Raw genomic sequence first — 17,571 nt, 5'->3', positions numbered from 1 at the left:
TGAAAATAAAAATTCTCTGAGTAGTGTGGAAATACTGATCCTTACCCTGCCTGGGTTGTCCACTGAGCATTTCCGCGATCTCTACCTGACGTTCTCTGGGCATGGGATTTTGACATGTTCCCCAAACCAAAAGGAATGAGTGGGAAACAATCAAGACAACAGATAGAAGCACTTGCATTTGAATGAGTTTCAAGCATGCTTGGGTACTCGTGTGATCTGAGTGACTCAGTTTTCGAATACAACTGTCACGTGGTGCACCGCGACCTCCAGGCACCCCGGAGTTTCTGACAAAAAATTTTCTGCGATTTTCACGAAACCACTTTTCTTCAACTTAAATTGGGCTAAAAATCCATCACTGAAAATAAAAATTCTCTGAGTAGTGTGGAAATAGTGATCCTTTCCCTGCCTGGGTTGTCCACTGAGCATTTAAACGAGCTCTACCTGAAGTTCTCTGGGCATGGGATTTTGACATGTTCCCCAAACCAAAAGGAATGAGTGGGAAACAATCAAGAAAAGAGATAGAGGCACTTGCATTTGAATGAGTTTCAAGCATGCTTGGGTACTCGTGTGATCTGAGTGACTCAGTCTTGGAATCCAACTGTCGCGTGGTGCATCACGACCTCAAGGCACCCCGGAGTTTCTGAAAAAAAATTTTCTGCAATTTTCACGAAACCACTTTTCATCAACTTGAATTGGGCTAAAAATCCATCCCTGAAAATAAATATTCTCTGAGTAGTATGGAAATGCTGATCCTTACCCTACCTGGGGTGTCCACTGAGTATTTCCGCGAACTCTACTTGAAGTTCTCTGGGCATGGGATTTTGACATGTTACCCAAACCAAAAGGAATGAGTGGGAAACAATCAAGACAACAGATAGAAGCACTTGCATTTGAATGAGTTTCAAGGATGCTTGGGTACTCGTGTGATCTGAGTGACTCAGTTTTCGAATACAACTGTCACGTGGTGCACCGCGACCTCCAGGCACCCCGGAGTTTCTGAAAAAAAATTTTCTGCGATTTTCACGAAACCACTTTTCTTCAACTTGAATTGGGCCAAAAATCCATCACTGAAAATAAAAATTCTCTGAGTAGTGTGGAAATACTGATCCTTACCCTCCCTGGGTTGTCCACTGAGCATTTCCGCGAGCTCTACCTGAAGTTCTCTGGGCATGGGATTTTGACATGTTCCCCAAACCAAAAGGAATGAGTGGGAAACAATCAAGACAACAGATAGAAGCACTTGCATTTGAATGAGTTTCAAGCATGCTTGGGTACTCGTGTGATCTGAGTGACTCAGTTTTCGAATACAACTGTCGCGTTGTGCATCGCGACCTCCAGGCACCCCGGAGCTTCTGAAAAAAAATTTTCTGCGATTTTCACGAAACCACTTTTCTTCACCTTGAATTGGGATAAAAATCCATCACTGAAAATAAAAATTCTCTGAGTAGTGTGGAAATACTGATCCATACCCTGCCTGGGTTGTCCACTGAGCATTTCAGCGAGCTCTGCCTGAAGTTCTCTGGGCATGGGATTTTGACATGTTCCCCAAACCAAAAGGAATGAGTGGGAAACAATCAAGACAACAGATAGAAGCACTTGCATTTGAATGAGTTTCAAGCATGCTTGGGTACTCGTGTGATCTGAGTGACTCAGTTTTCGAATACAACTGTCACGTGGTGCACCGCGACCTCCAGGCACCCCGGAGTTTCTGACAAAAAGTTTTCTGCGATTTTCACGAAACCACTTTTCTTCAACTTGAATTGGGCTAAAAATCCATCACTGAAAATAAAAATTCTCTGAGTAGTGTGGAAATAGTGATCCTTTCCCTGCCTGGGTTGTCCACTGAGCATTTAAACGAGCTCTACCTGAAGTTCTCTGGGCATGGGATTTTGACGTGTTCCCCAAACCAAAAGGAATGAGTGGGAAACAATCAAGAAAAGAGATAGAGGCACTTGCATTTGAATGAGTTTCAAGCATGCTTGGGTACTCGTGTGATCTGAATGACTCAGTCTTGGAATCCAACTGTCGCGTGGTGTATCACGACCTCAAGGCACCCTGGAGTTTCTGAAAAAAAATTTTCTGCGATTTTCACGAAACCACTTTTCTTCAACTTGAATTGGGCTAAAAATCTATCCCTGAAAATAAAAATTCTCTGAGTTGTGTGTAAATGCTGATCCTTACCCTGCCTGGGTTGTCCACTGAGCATTTCCCCGAACTCTACCTGAAGTTCTCTGGGCATGGGATTTTGACTTGTTCCCCAAACCAAAAGGAATGAGTGGGAAACAATCAAGAAAAGAGATAGAGGCACTTGCATTTGAATGAGTTTCAAGCATGCTTGGGTACTCGTGTGATCTGAGTGACTCAGTTTTGGAATCCAACTGTCGCGTGGTGCATCACGACCTCAAGGCACCCCGGAGTTTCTGAAAAAAAATTTTCTGCAATTTTCACGAAACCACTTTTCATCAACTTGAATTGGGCTAAAAATCCATCCCTGAAAATAAATATTCTCTGAGTAGTATGGAAATGCTGATCCTTACCCTACCTGGGGTGTCCACTGAGCATTTCCGCGAACTCTACTTGAAGTTCTCTGGGCATGGGATTTTGACATGTTACCCAAACCAAAAGGAATGAGTAGGAAACAATAAAGACAACAGATAGAAGCACTTGCATTTGATTGAGTTTCAAGCATGCTTGGGTACTCGTGTGATCTGAGTGACTCAGTTTTCGAATACAACTGTCACGTGGTGCACCGCGACCTCCAGGCACCCCGGAGTTTCTGAAAAAAAATTTTCTGCGATTTTCACGAAACCACTTTTCTTCAACTTGAATTGGGCCAAAAATCCATCACTGAAAATAAAAATTCTCTGAGTAGTGTGGAAATACTGATCCTTACCCTGCCTGGGTTGTCCACTGAGCATTTCCGCGAGCTCTACCTGAAGTTCTCTGGGCATGGGATTTTGACATGTTCCCCAAACCAAAAGGAATGAGTGGGAAACAATCAAGACAACAGATAGAAGCACTTGCATTTGAATGAGTTTCAAGCATGCTTGGGTACTAGTGTGATCTGAGTGACTCAGTTTGGGAATACAACTGTCGCGTGGTGCACCGCGACCTCCAGGCACCCCGGAGTTTCTGAAAAAAAATTTTCTGCAATTTTCACGAAACCACTTTTCATCAACTTGAATTGGGCTAAAAATCCATCCCTGAAAATAAATATTCTCTGAGTAGTATGGAAATGCTGATCCTTACCCTACCTGGGGTGTCCACTGAGCATTTCCGCGAACTCTACTTGAAGTTCTCTGGGCATGGGATTTTGACATGTTACCCAAACCAAAAGGAATGAGTGGGAAACAATCAAGACAACAGATAGAAGCACTTGCATTTGAATGAGTTTCAAGCATGCTTGGGTACTCGTGTGATCTGAGTGACTCAATTTTGGAATACAACTGTCGCGTGGTGCATCACGACCTCAAGGCACCCCGGAGTTTCTGAAAAAAAATTTTCTGCAATTTTCACGAAACCACTTTTCTTCAACTTGAATTGGGCTAAAAATCCATCCCTGAAAATAAATATTCTCTGAGTAGTGTGGAAATACTGATCCTTACCCTACGTGGGGTGTCCACTGAGCATTTCCTCAAACTCTACTTGAAGTTCTCTGGGCATGGGATTTTGACATGTTACCCAAACCAAAAGGAATGAGTGGGAAACAATCAAGACAACAGATAGAAGCACTTGCATTTGAATGAGTTTCAAGCATGCTTGGGTACTCGTGTGATCTGAGTGACTCAGTTTTCGAATACAACTGTCACGTGGTGCACCGCGACCTCCAGGCACCCCGGAGTTTCTGAAAAAAAATGTTCTGCGATTTTCACGAAACCACTTTTCTTCAACTTGAATTGGGCTAAAAATCCATCACTGAAAATAAAAATTCTCTGAGCAGTGTGGAAATACTGATCCTTACCCTGCCTGGGTTGTCCACTGAGAACTTCCGCGAGCTCTACCTGAAGTTCTCTGGGCATGGGATTTTGACATGTTCCCCAAACCAAAAGGAATGAGTGGGAAACAATCAAGACAACAGATAGAAGCACTTGCATTTGAATGAGTTTCAAGCATGCTTGGGTACTCGTGTGATCTGAGTGACTCAGTTTTGGAATACAACTGTCGCGTGGTGCATCACGACCTCAAGGCACCCCGGAGTTTCTGAAAAAAAATTTTCTGCAATTTTCACGAAACCACTTTTCATCAACTTGAATTGGGCTAAAAATCCATCCCTGAAAATAAATATTCTCTGAGTAGTGTGGAAATGCTGATCCTTACCCTACCTGGGGTGTCCACTGAGCATTTCGTCAAACTCTACTTGAAGTTCTCTGGGCATGGGATTTTGACATGTTACCCAAACCAAAAGGAATGAGTGGGAAACAATCAAGACAACAGATAGAAGCACTTGCATTTGAATGAGTTTCAAGCATGCTTGGGTACTCGTGTGATCTGAGTGACTCAGTTTTCGAATACAACTGTCACGTGGTGCACCGCGACCTCCAGGCACCCCGGAGTTTCTGAAAAATAATGTTCTGCGATTTTCACGAAACCACTTTTCTTCAACTTGAATTGGGCTAAAAATCCATCACTGAAAATAAAAATTCTCTGAGCAGTGTGGAAATAGTGATCCTTACCCTGCCTGGGTTGTCCACTGAGCATTTCCGCGAGCTCTACCTGAAGTTCTCTGGGCATGGGATTTTGACATGTTCCCCAAACCAAAAGGAATGAGTGGGAAACAATCAAGACAACAGATAGAAGCACTTGCATTTGAATGAGTTTCAAGCATGCTTGGGTACTCGTGTTATCTGAGTGACTCAGTTTTCAAATACAACTGTCGCGAGGTGCACCGCGACCTCCAGGCACCCTGGAGTTTCTGAAAAAAAATTTTCTGCGATTTTTACGAAACCACTTTTCTTCAACTTGAATTGGGCTAAAAATCTATCCCTGAAAATAAAAATTCTCTGAGTTGTGTGTAAATGCTGATCCTTACCCTGCCTGGGTTGTCCACTGAGCATTTCCCCGAACTCTACCTGAAGTTCTCTGGGCATGGGATTTTGACTTGTTCCCCAAACCAAAAGGAATGAGTGGGAAACAATCAAGAAAAGAGATAGAGGCACTTGTATTTGAATGAGTTTCAAGCATGCTTGGGTACTCGTGTGATCTGAGTGACTCAGTTTTGGAATCCAACTGTCGCGTGGTGCATCACGACCTCAAGGCACCCCGGAGTTTCTGAAAAAAAATTTTCTGCAATTTTCACGAAACCACTTTTCATCAACTTGAATTGGGCTAAAAATCCATCCCTGAAAATAAATATTCTCTGAGTAGTATGGAAATGCTGATCCTTACCCTACCTGGGGTGTCCACTGAGCATTTCCGCGAACTCTACTTGAAGTTCTCTGGGCATGGGATTTTGACATGTTACCCAAACCAAAAGGAATGAGTAGGAAACAATCAAGACAACAGATAGAAGCACTTGCATTTGATTGAGTTTCAAGCATGCTTGGGTACTCGTGTGATCTGAGTGACTCAGTTTTCGAATACAACTGTCACGTGGTGCACCGCGACCTCCAGGCACCCCGGAGTTTCTGAAAAAAAATTTTCTGCGATTTTCACGAAACCACTTTTCATCAACTTGAATTGGGCTAAAAATCCATCCCTGAAAATAAATATTCTCTGAGTAGTGTGGAAATGCTGATCCTTACCCTACCTGGGGTGTCCACTGAGCATTTCCTCAAACTCTACTTGAAGTTCTCTGGGCATGGGATTTTGACATGTTACCCAAACCAAAAGGAATGAGTGGGAAACAATCAAGACAACAGATAGAAGCACTTGCATTTGAATGAGTTTCAAGCATGCTTGGGTACTCGTGTGATCTGAGTGACTCAGTTTTAGAATACAACTGTCACGTGGTGCACCGCGACCTCCAGGCACCCCGGAGTTTCTGAAAAAAAATTTTCTGCGATTTTCACGAAACCACTTTTCATCAACTTGAATTGGGCCAAAAATCCATCACTGAAAATAAAAATTCTCTGAGTAGTGTGGAAATACTGATCCTTACCCTGCCTGGGTTGTCCACTGAGCATTTCCGCGAGCTCTACCTGAAGTTCTCTGGGCATGGGATTTTGACATGTTCCCCAAACCAAAAGGAATGAGTGGGAAACAATCAAGACAACAGATAGAAGAACTTGCATTTGAATGAGTTTCAAGCATGCTTGGGTACTCGTGTGATCTGAGTGACTCAGTTTTGGAATACAACTGTCGCGTGGTGCACCACGACCTCCAGGCACCCCGGAGTTTCTGAAAAAAATTTTTTTGCGATTTTCACGAAACCACTTTTCTTCAACTTGAATTGGGCTAAAAATCCATCACTGAAAATAAAAATTCTCTGAGTAGTGTGGAAATACTGATCCTTACCCTGCCTGGGTTGTCCACTGAGCATTTCCGTGATCTCTACCTGAAGTTCTCTGGGCATGGGATTTTGACATGTTCCCCAAACCAAAAGGAATGAGTGGGAAACAATCAAGACAACAGATAGAAGCACTTGCATTTGAATGAGTTTCAAGCATGCTTGGGTACTCGTGTGATCTGAGTGACTCAGTTTTGGAATACAACTGTCGCGTGGTGCACCGCGACCTCCAGGCACTCCGGAGTATCTGAAAAAAAAATGTCTGCAATTTTCACGAAACCACTTTTCATCAACTTGAATTGGGCTAAAAATCCATCCCTGAAAATAAATATTCTCTGAGTAGTATGGAAATGCTGATCCTTACCCTGCCTGGGTTGTCCACTGAGCATTTCCGCGAGCTCTATCTGAAGTTCTCTGGGCATGGGATTTTGACATGTTCCCCAAACCAAAAGGAATGAGTGGGAAACAATCAAGACAACAGATAGAAGCACTTGCATTTGAATGAGTTTCAAGCATGCTTGGGTACTTGTGTGATCTGAGTGACTCAGTTTTCGAATACAACTGTCGCGTGGTGCATCGCGACCTCCAGGCACCCCGGAGTTTCTGAAAAAAAATTTTCTGCGATTTTCACGAAACCACTTTTCTTCAACTTGAATTGGGCTAAAAATCCATCACTGAAAATAAAAATTCTCTGAGTAGTGTGGAAATACTGATCATTACCCTGGCTGGGTTGTCCACTAAGCATTTCCGCGATCTCTACCTGAAGTTCTCTGGGCATGGGATTTTGACATGTTCCCCAAACCAAAAGGAATGAGTGGGAAACAATCAAGACAACAGATAGAAGCACTTGCATTTGAATGAGTTTCAAGCATGCTTGGGTACTCGTGTGATCTGAGTGACTCAGTTTTGGAATACAACTGTCGCGTGGTGCACCGCGACCTCTAGGCACTCCGGAGTTTCTGAAAAAAAAATGTCTGCAATTTTCACGAAACCACTTTTCATCAACTTGAATTGGGCTAAAAATCCATCCCTGAAAATAAATATTCTCTGAGTAGTATGGAAATGCTGATCCTTACCCTACCTGGGGTGTCCACTGAGCATTTCCCCGAACTCTACCTGAAGTTCTCTGGGCATGGGATTTTGACTTGTTCCCCAAACCAAAAGGAATGAGTGGGAAACAATCAAGAAAAGAGATAGAGGCACTTGCATTGGAATGAGTTTCAAGCATGCTTGGGTACTCGTGTGATCTGAGTGACTCAGTTTTGGAATCCAACTGTCGCGTGGTGCATCACGACCTCAAGGCACCCCGGAGTTTCTGAAAAAAAATTTTCTGCAATTTTCACGAAACCACTTTTCATCAACTTGAATTGGGCTAAAAATCCATCCCTGAAAATAAATATTCTCTGAGTAGTATGGAAATGCTGATCCTTACCCTACCTGGGGTGTCCACTGAGTATTTCCGCGAACTCTACTTGGAGTTCTCTGGGCATGGGATTTTGACATGTTACCCAAACCAAAAGGAATGAGTGGGAAACAATCAAGACAACAGATAGAAGCACTTGCATTTGAATGAGTTTCAAGGATGCTTGGGTACTCGTGTGATCTGAGTGACTCAGTTTTCGAATACAACTGTCACGTGGTGCACCGCGACCTCCAGGCACCCCGGAGTTTTTGAAAAAAAATTTTTTTGCGATTTTCACGAAACCACTTTTCTTCAACTTGAATTGGGCTAAAAATCCATCACTGAAAATAAAAATTCTCTGAGTAGTGTGGAAATACTGATCCTTACCCTGCCTGGGTTGTCCACTGAGCATTTCCGCGATCTCTACCTGAAGTTCTCTGGGCATGGGATTTTGACATGTTCCCCAAACCAAAAGGAATGAGTAGGAAACAATCAAGACAACAGATAGAAGCACTTGCATTTGAATGAGTTTCAAGCATGCTTGGGTACTCGTGTGATCTGAGTGACTCATTTTTGGAATACAACTGTCGCGTGGTGCACCGCGACCTCCAGGCACCCCGGAGTTTCTGAAAAAAAATTTTCTGCGATTTTCACGAAACCACTTTTCTTCAACTTGAATTGGGCTAAAAATCCCTCACTGAAAATAAAAATTCTCTGAGTCGTGTGGAAATACTGATCCTTTCCCTGCCTGGGTTGACCACTGAGCAATTCCGCGAGCTCTACCTGAAGTTCTCTGGGCATGGGATTTCGACATGTTCCCCAAACCAAAAGGAATGAGTGGGAAACAATCAAGACAACAGATAGAAGCACTTGCATTTGAATGAGTTTCAAGCATGCTTGGGTACTCGTGTGATCTGAGTGACTCAGTTTTCGAATACAACTGTCACGTGGTGCACCGCGACCTCCAGGCACCCCGGAGTTTCTGAAAAAAAATTTTCTGCGATTTTCACGAAACCACTTTTCTTCAACTTGAATTGGGCTAAAAATCCATCACTGAAAATAAAAATTCTCTGAGTAGTGTGGAAATACTGATCCTTACTCTGCCTGGGTTGACCACTGAGCAATTCCGCGAGCTCTACCTGAAGTTCTCTGGGCATGGGATTTTGACATGTTCCCCAAACCAAAAGGAATGAGTGGGAAACAATCAAGACAACAGATAGAAGCACTTGCATTGGAATGAGTTTCAAGCATGCTTGGGTACTCGTGTGATCTGAGTGACTCAGTTTTGGAATACAACTGTCGCGTGGTGCATCACGACCTCAAGGCACCCCGGAGTTTCTGAAAAAAAATTTTCTGCAATTTTCACGAAACCACTTTTCATCAACTTGAATTGGGCCAAAAATCCATCACTGAAAATAAAAATTCTCTGAGTAGTGTGGAAATACTGATCCTTACCCTGCCTGGGTTGTCCACTGAGCATTTCCGCGAGCTCTATCTGAAGTTCTCTGGGCATGGGATTTTGACATGTTCCCCAAACCAAAAGGAATGAGTGGGAAACAATCAAGACAACAGATAGAAGCACTTGCATTTGAATGAGTTTCAAGCATGCTTGGGTACTCGTGTGATCTGAGTGACTCAGTTTTGGAATACAACTGTCGCGTGGTGCATCACGACCTCAAGGCACCCCGGAGTTTCTGAAAAAAAATTTTCTGCAATTTTCACGAAACCACTTTTCATCAACTTGAATTGGGCTAAAAATCCATCCCTGAAAATAAATATTCTCTGAGTAGTGTGGAAATGCTGATCCTTACCCTACCTGGGGTGTCCACTGAGCATTTCCTCAAACTCTACTTGAAGTTCTCTGGGCATGGGTTTTTGACATGTTACCCAAACCAAAAGGAATGAGTGGGAAACAATCAAGAAAAGAGATAGAGGCACTTGCATTGGAATGAGTTTCAAGCATGCTTGGGTACTCGTGTGATCTGAGTGACTCAGTTTTCGAATACAACTGTCACGTGGTGCACCGCGACCTCCAGGCACCCCGGAGTTTCTGAAAAAAAATTTTCTGCGATTTTCACGAAACCACTTTTCTTCAACTTGAATTGGGCTAAAAATCCATCACTGAAAATAAAAATGCTCTCAGTAGTGTGGAAATACTGATCGTTACCCTGCCTGGGTTGTCCACTAAGCATTTCCGCGATCTCTACCTGAAGTTCTCTGGGCATGGGATTTTGACATGTTCCCCAAACCAAAAGGAATGAGTGGGAAACAATCAAGAAAAGAGATAGAGGCACTTGCATTGGAATGAGTTTCAAGCATGCTTGGGTACTCGTGTGATCTGAGTGACTCAGTTTTGGAATCCAACTGTCGCGTGGTGCATCACGACCTCAAGGCACCCCGGAGTTTCTGAAAAAAAATTTTCTGCAATTTTCACGAAACCACTTTTCATCAACTTGAATTGGACCAAAAATCCATCACTGAAAATAAAAATTCTCTGAGTAGTGTGGAAATACTGATCCTTACCCTGCCTGGGTTGTCCACTGAGCATTTCCGCGAGCTCTATCTGAAGTTCTCTGGGCATGGGATTTTGACATGTTCCCCAAACCAAAAGGAATGAGTGGGAAACAATCAAGACAACAGATAGAAGCACTTGCATTTGAATGAGTTTCAAGCATGCTTGGGTACTCGTGTGATCTGAGTGACTCATTTTTGGAATACAACTGTCGCGTGGTGCACCGCGACCTCCAGGCACCCCGGAGTTTCTGAAAAAAAATTTTCTGCGATTTTCACGAAACCACTTTTCTTCAACTTGAATTGGGCTAAAAATCCCTCACTGAAAATAAAAATTCTCTGAGTCGTGTGGAAATACTGATCCTTACCCTGCCTGGGTTGACCACTGAGCAATTCCGCGAGCTCTACCTGAAGTTCTCTGGGCATGGGATTTTGACATGTTCCCCAAACCAAACGGAATGAGTGGGAACAATCAAGACAACAGATAGAAGCACTTGCATTTGAATGAGTTTCAAGCATGCTTGGGTACTCGTGTGATCTGAGTGACTCAGTTTTCGAATACAACTGTCACGTGGTGCACCGCGACCTCCAGGCACCCCGGAGTTTCTGAAAAAAAATTTTCTGCGATTTTCACGAAACCACTTTTCTTCAACTTGAATTGGGCTAAAAATCCATCACTGAAAATAAAAATGCTCTCAGTAGTGTGGAAATACTGATCGTTACCCTGCCTGGGTTGTCCACTAAGCATTTCCGCGATCTCTACCTGAAGTTCTCTGGGCATGGGATTTTGACATGTTCCCCAAACCAAAAGGAATGAGTGGGAAACAATCAAGACAACAGATAGAAGCACTTGCATTTGAATGAGTTTCAAGCATGCTTGGGTACTCGTGTGATCTGAGTGACTCAGTTTTGGAATACAACTGTCGCGTGGTGCACCGCGACCTCCAGGCACTCCGGAGTTTCTGAAAAAAAAATTTCTGCAATTTTCACGAAACCACTTTTCATCAACTTGAATTGGGCTAAAAATCCATCCCTGAAAATAAATATTCTCTGAGTAGTATGGAAATGCTGATCCTTACCCTACCTGGGGTGTCCACTGAGCATTTCCCCGAACTCTACCTGAAGTTCTCTGGGCATGGGATTTTGACTTGTTCCCCAAACCAAAAGGAATGAGTGGGAAACAATCAAAAAAAGAGATAGAGGCACTTGCATTGGAATGAGTTTCAAGCATGCTTGGGTACTCGTGTGATCTGAGTGACTCAGTTTTGGAATACAACTGTCGCGTGGTGCATCACGACCTCAAGGCACCCCGGAGTTTCTGAAAAAAAATTTTCTGCAATTTTCACGAAACCACTTTTCATCAACTTGAATTGGGCCAAAAATCCATCACTGAAAATAAAAATTCTCTGAGTAGTATGGAAATGCTGATCCTTACCCTACCTGGGGTGTCCACTGAGCATTTCCGCGAGCTCTATCTGAAGTTCTCTGGGCATGGGATTTTGACATGTTCCCCTAACCAAAAGGAATGAGTGGGAAACAATCAAGACAACAGATAGAAGCACTTGCATTTGAATGAGTTTCAAGCATGCTTGGGTACTCGTGTGATCTGAGTGACTCAGTTTTGGAATCCAACTGTCACGTGGTGCACCGCGACCTCCAGGCACCCCGGAGTTTCTGAAAAAAAATTTTCTGCGATTTTCACGAAACCACTTTTCTTCAACTTGAATTGGGCTAAAAATCCATCACTGAAAATAAAAATTCTCTGAGTAGTGTGGAAATACTGATCCTTACTCTGCCTGGGTTGACCACTGAGCAATTCCGCGAGCTCTACCTGAAGTTCTCTGGGCATGGGATTTTGACATGTTCCCCAAACCAAAAGGAATGAGTGGGAAACAATCAAGACAACAGATAGAAGCACTTGCATTTGAATGAGTTTCAAACATGCTTGGGTACTCATGTGATCTGAGTGACTCAGTTTTGGAATACAACTGTCGCGTGGTGCATCACGACCTCAAGGCACCCCGGAGTTTCTGAAAAGAAATTTTCTGCAATTGTCACGAAACCACTTTTCATCAACTTGAATTGGGCTAAAAATCCATCCCTGAAAATAAATATTCTCTGAGAAGTGTGGAAATGCTGATCCTTACCCTACCTAGGGTGTCCACTGAGCATTTCCGCGAACTCTACTTGAAGTTCTCTGGGCATGGGATTTTGACATGTTACCCAAACCAAAAGGAATGAGTGGGAAACAATCAAGACAACAGATAGAAGCACTTGCATTTGAATGAGTTTCAAGGATGCTTGGGTACTCGTGTGATCTGAGTGACTCAGTTTTCGAATACAACTGTCGCGTGGTGCACCGCGACCTCCAGGCACCCCGGAGTTTCTGAAAAAAAATTTTCTGCGATTTTCACGAAACCACTTTTCTTCAACTTGAATTGGGCTAAAAATCCCTCACTGAAAATAAAAATTCTCTGAGTCGTGTGGAAATACTGATCCTTACCCTGCCTGGGTTGACCACTGAGCAATTCCGCGAGCTCTACCTGAAGTTCTCTGGGCATGGGATTTCGACATGTTCCCCAAACCAAAAGGAATGAGTGGGAAACAATCAAGACAACAGATAGAAGCACTTGCATTTGAATGAGTTTCAAGCATGCTTGGGTACTCGTGTGATCTGAGTGACTCAGTTTTCGAATACAACTGTCACGTGGTGCACCGCGACCTCCAGGCACCCCGGAGTTTCTGAAAAAAAATTTTCTGCGATTTTCACGAAACCACTTTTCTTCAACTTGAATTGGGCTAAAAATCCATCACTGAAAATAAAAATTCTCTGAGTAGTGTGGAAATACTGATCCTTACTCTGCCTGGGTTGACCACTGAGCAATTCCGCGAGCTCTACCTGAAGTTCTCTGGGCATGGGATTTTGACATGTTCCCAAAACCAAAAGGAATGAGTGGGAAACAATCAAGACAACAGATAGAAGCACTTGCATTTGAATGAGTTTCAAGCATGCTTGGGTACTCATGTGATCTGAGTGACTCAGTTTTGGAATACAACTGTCGCGTGGTGCATCACGACCTCAAGGCACCCCGGAGTTTCTGAAAAAAAAATTTCTGCAATTTTCACGAAACCACTTTTCATCAACTTGAATTGGGCTAAAAATCCATCCCTGAAAATAAATATTCTCTGAGAAGTGTGGAAATGCTGATCCTTACCCTACCTAGGGTGTCCACTGAGCATTTCCGCGAACTCTACTTGAAGTTCTCTGGGCATGGGATTTTGACATGTTACCCAAACCAAAAGGAATGAGTGGGAAACAATCAAGACAACAGATAGAAGCACTTGCATTTGAATGAGTTTCAAGCATGCTTGGGTACTCGTGTGATCTGAGTGACTCAGTTTTCGAATACAACTGTCACGTGGTGCACCGCGACCTCCAGGCACCCCGGAGTTTCTGAAAAAAAATTTTCTGCGATTTTCACGAAACCACTTTTCTTCAACTTGAATTGGGCTAAAAATCCATCACTGAAAATAAAAATGCTCTCAGTAGTGTGGAAATACTGATCGTTACCCTGCCTGGGTTGTCCACTAAGCATTTCCGCGATCTCTACCTGAAGTTCTCTGGGCATGGGATTTTGACATGTTCCCCAAACCAAAAGGAATGAGTGGGAAACAATCAAGACAAAAGATAGAAGCACTTGCATTTGAATGAGTTTCAAGCATGCTTGGGTACTCGTGTGATCTGAGTGACTCAGTTTTGGAATACAACTGTCGCGTGGTGCACCGCGACCTCCAGGCACTCCGGAGTTTCTGAAAAAAAAATTTCTGCAATTTTCACGAAACCACTTTTCATCAACTTGAATTGGGCTAAAAATCCATCCCTGAAAATAAATATTCTCTGAGTAGTATTGAAATGCTGATCCTTACCCTACCTGGGGTGTCCACTGAGCATTTCCCCGAACTCTACCTGAAGTTCTCTGGGCATGGGATTTTGACTTGTTCCCCAAACCAAAAGGAATGAGTGGGAAACAATCAAGAAAAGAGATAGAGGCACTTGCATTGGAATGAGTTTCAAGCATGCTTGGGTACTCGTGTGATCTGAGTGACTCAGTTTTGGAATACAACTGTCGCGTGGTGCATCACGACCTCAAGGCACCCCGGAGTTTCTGAAAAAAAATTTTCTGCAATTTTCACGAAACCACTTTTCATCAACTTGAATTGGGCCAAAAATCCATCACTGAAAATAAAAATTCTCTGAGTAGTGTGGAAATACTGATCCTTACCCTGCCTGGGTTGTCCACTGAGCATTTCCGCGAGCTCTATCTGAAGTTCTCTGGGCATGGGATTTTGACATGTTCCCCAAACCAAAAGGAATGAGTGGGAAACAATCAAGACAACAGATAGAAGCACTTGCATTTGAATGAGTTTCAAGCATGCTTGGGTACTCGTGTGATCTGAGTGACTCAGTTTTCGAATACAACTGTCGCGTGGTGCATCGCGACCTCCAGGCACCCCGGAGTTTCTGAAAAAAAATTTTCTGCGATTTTCACGAAACCACTTTTCTTCAACTTGAATTGGGCTAAAAATCCATCACTGAAAATAAAAATTCTCTGAGTAGTGTGGAAATACTGATCATTACCCTGGCTGGGTTGTCCACTAAGCATTTCCGCGATCTCTACCTGAAGTTCTCTGGGCATGGGATTTTGACATGTTCCCCAAACCAAAAGGAATGAGTGGGAAACAATCAAGACAACAGATAGAAGCACTTGCATTTGAATGAGTTTCAAGCATGCTTGGGTACTCGTTTGATCTGAGTGACTCAGTTTTGGAATACAACTGTCGCGTGGTGCACCGCGACCTCCAGGCACTCCGGAGTTTCTGAAAAAAAAATTTCTGCAATTTTCACGAAACCACTTTTCATCAACTTGAATTGGGCTAAAAATCCATCCCTGAAAATAAATATTCTCTGAGTAGTATGGAAATGCTGATCCTTACCCTACCTGGGGTGTCCACTGAGCATTTCCCCGAACTCTACCTGAAGTTTTCTGGGCATGGGATTTTGACTTGTTCCCCAAACCAAAAGGAATGAGTGGGAAACAATCAAGAAAAGAGATAGAGGCACTTGCATTGGAATGAGTTTCAAGCATGCTTGGGTACTCGTGTGATCTGAGTGATTCAGTTTTAGAATCCAACTGTCGCGTGGTGCATCACGACCTCAAGGCACCCCGGAGTTTCTGAAAAAAAATTTTCTGCAATTTTCACGAAACCACTTTTCATCAACTTGAATTGGGCTAAAAATCCATCCCTGAAAATAAATATTCTCTGAGTAGTATGGAAATGCTGATCCTTACCCTACCTGGGGTGTCCACTGAGTATTTCCGCGAACTCTACTTGGAGTTCTCTGGGCATGGGATTTTGACATGTTACCCAAACCAAAAGGAATGAGTGGGAAACAATCAAGACAACAGATAGAAGCACTTGCATTTGAATGAGTTTCAAGGATGCTTGGGTACTCGTGTGATCTGAGTGACTCAGTTTTCGAATACAACTGTCGCGTGGTGCATCGCGACCTCCAGGCACCCCGGAGTTTCTGAAAAAAAATTTTCTGCGATTTTCACGAAACCACTTTTCTTCAACTTGAATTGGGCTAAAAATCCATCACTGAAAATAAAAATTCTCTGAGTAGTGTGGAAATACTGATCGTTACCCTGCCTGGGTTGTCCACTAAGCATTTCCGCGATCTCTACCTGAAGTTCTCTGGGCATGGGATTTTGACATGTTCCCCAAACCAAAAGGAATGAGTGGAAAACAATCAAGACAACAGATAGAAGCACTTGCATTTGAATGAGTTTCAAGCATGCTTGGGTACTCGTGTGATCTGAGTGACTCAGTTTTGGAATACAACTGTCGCGTGGTGCACCGCGACCTCCAGGCACTCCGGAGTTTCTGAAAAAAAAATTTCTGCAATTTTCACGAAACCACTTTTCATCAACTTGAATTGGGCTAAAAATCCATCCCTGAAAATAAATATTCTCTGAGTAGTATGGAAATGCTGATCCTTACCCTACCTGGGGTGTCCACTGAGCATTTCCCCAAACTCTACCTGAAGTTCTCTGGGCATGGGATTTTGACTTGTTCCCCAAACCAAAAGGAATGAGTGGGAAACAATCAAGAAAAGAGATAGAGGCACTTGCATTGGAATGAGTTTCAGGCATGCTTGGGTACTCGTGTGATCTGAGTGACTCAGTTTTGGAATCCAACTGTCGCGTGGTGCATCACGACCTCAAGGCACCCCGGAGTTTCTGAAAAAAAATTTTCTGCAATTTTTACGAAACCACTTTTCATCAACTTGAATTGGGCTAAAAATCCATCCCTGAAAATAAAAATTCTCTGAGTAGTGTGGAAATACTGATCCTTACCCTGCCTGGGTTGTCCACTGAGCATTTCCGCGATCTCTACCTGAAGTTCTCTGGGCATGGGATTTTGACATGTTCCCCAAACCAAAAGGAATGAGTGGGAAACAATCAAGACAACAGATAGAAGCACTTGCATTTGAATGAGTTTCAAGCATGCTTGGGTACTCGTGTGATCTGAGTGACTCATTTTTGGAATACAACTGTCGCGTGGTGCACCGCGACCTCCAGGCACCCCGGAGTTTCTGAAAAAAAATTTTCTGCGATTTTCACGAAACCACTTTTCTTCAACTTGAATTGGGCTAAAAATCCCTCACTGAAAATAAAAATTCTCTGAGTCGTGTGGAAATACTGATCCTTACCCTGCCTGGGTTGACCACTGAGCAATTCCGCGAGCTCTACCTGAAGTTCTCTGGGCATGGGATTTCGACATGTTCCCCAAACCAAAAGGAATGAGTGGGAAACAATCAAGACAACAATAAGAAGCACTTGCATTTGAATGAGTTTCAAGCATGCTTGGGTACTCGTGTGATCTGAGTGACTCAGTTTTCGAATACAACTGTCCCGTGGTGCACCGCGACCTCCAGGCACCCCGGAGTTTCTGAAAAAAAATTTTCTGCGATTTTCACGAAACCACTTTTCTTCAACTTGAATTGGGCTAAAAATCCATCCCTGAAAATAAATATTCTCTGAGTAGTATGGAAATGCTGATCCTTACCCTACCTGGGGTGTCCACTGAGCATTTCCCCGAACTCTACCTGAAGTTCTCTGGGCATGGGATTTTGACTTGTTCCCCAAAC

Source organism: Atractosteus spatula, chromosome 1, assembly GCF_055471065.1.
Source record: "Atractosteus spatula isolate fAtrSpa1 chromosome 1, fAtrSpa1.hap1, whole genome shotgun sequence".
NCBI classification, from domain to species: Eukaryota; Metazoa; Chordata; class Actinopteri; order Semionotiformes; family Lepisosteidae; genus Atractosteus; species Atractosteus spatula.
The sequence above is the reverse complement of the archived record's forward strand: the minus strand, read 5'-3'. Positions refer to the sequence as shown.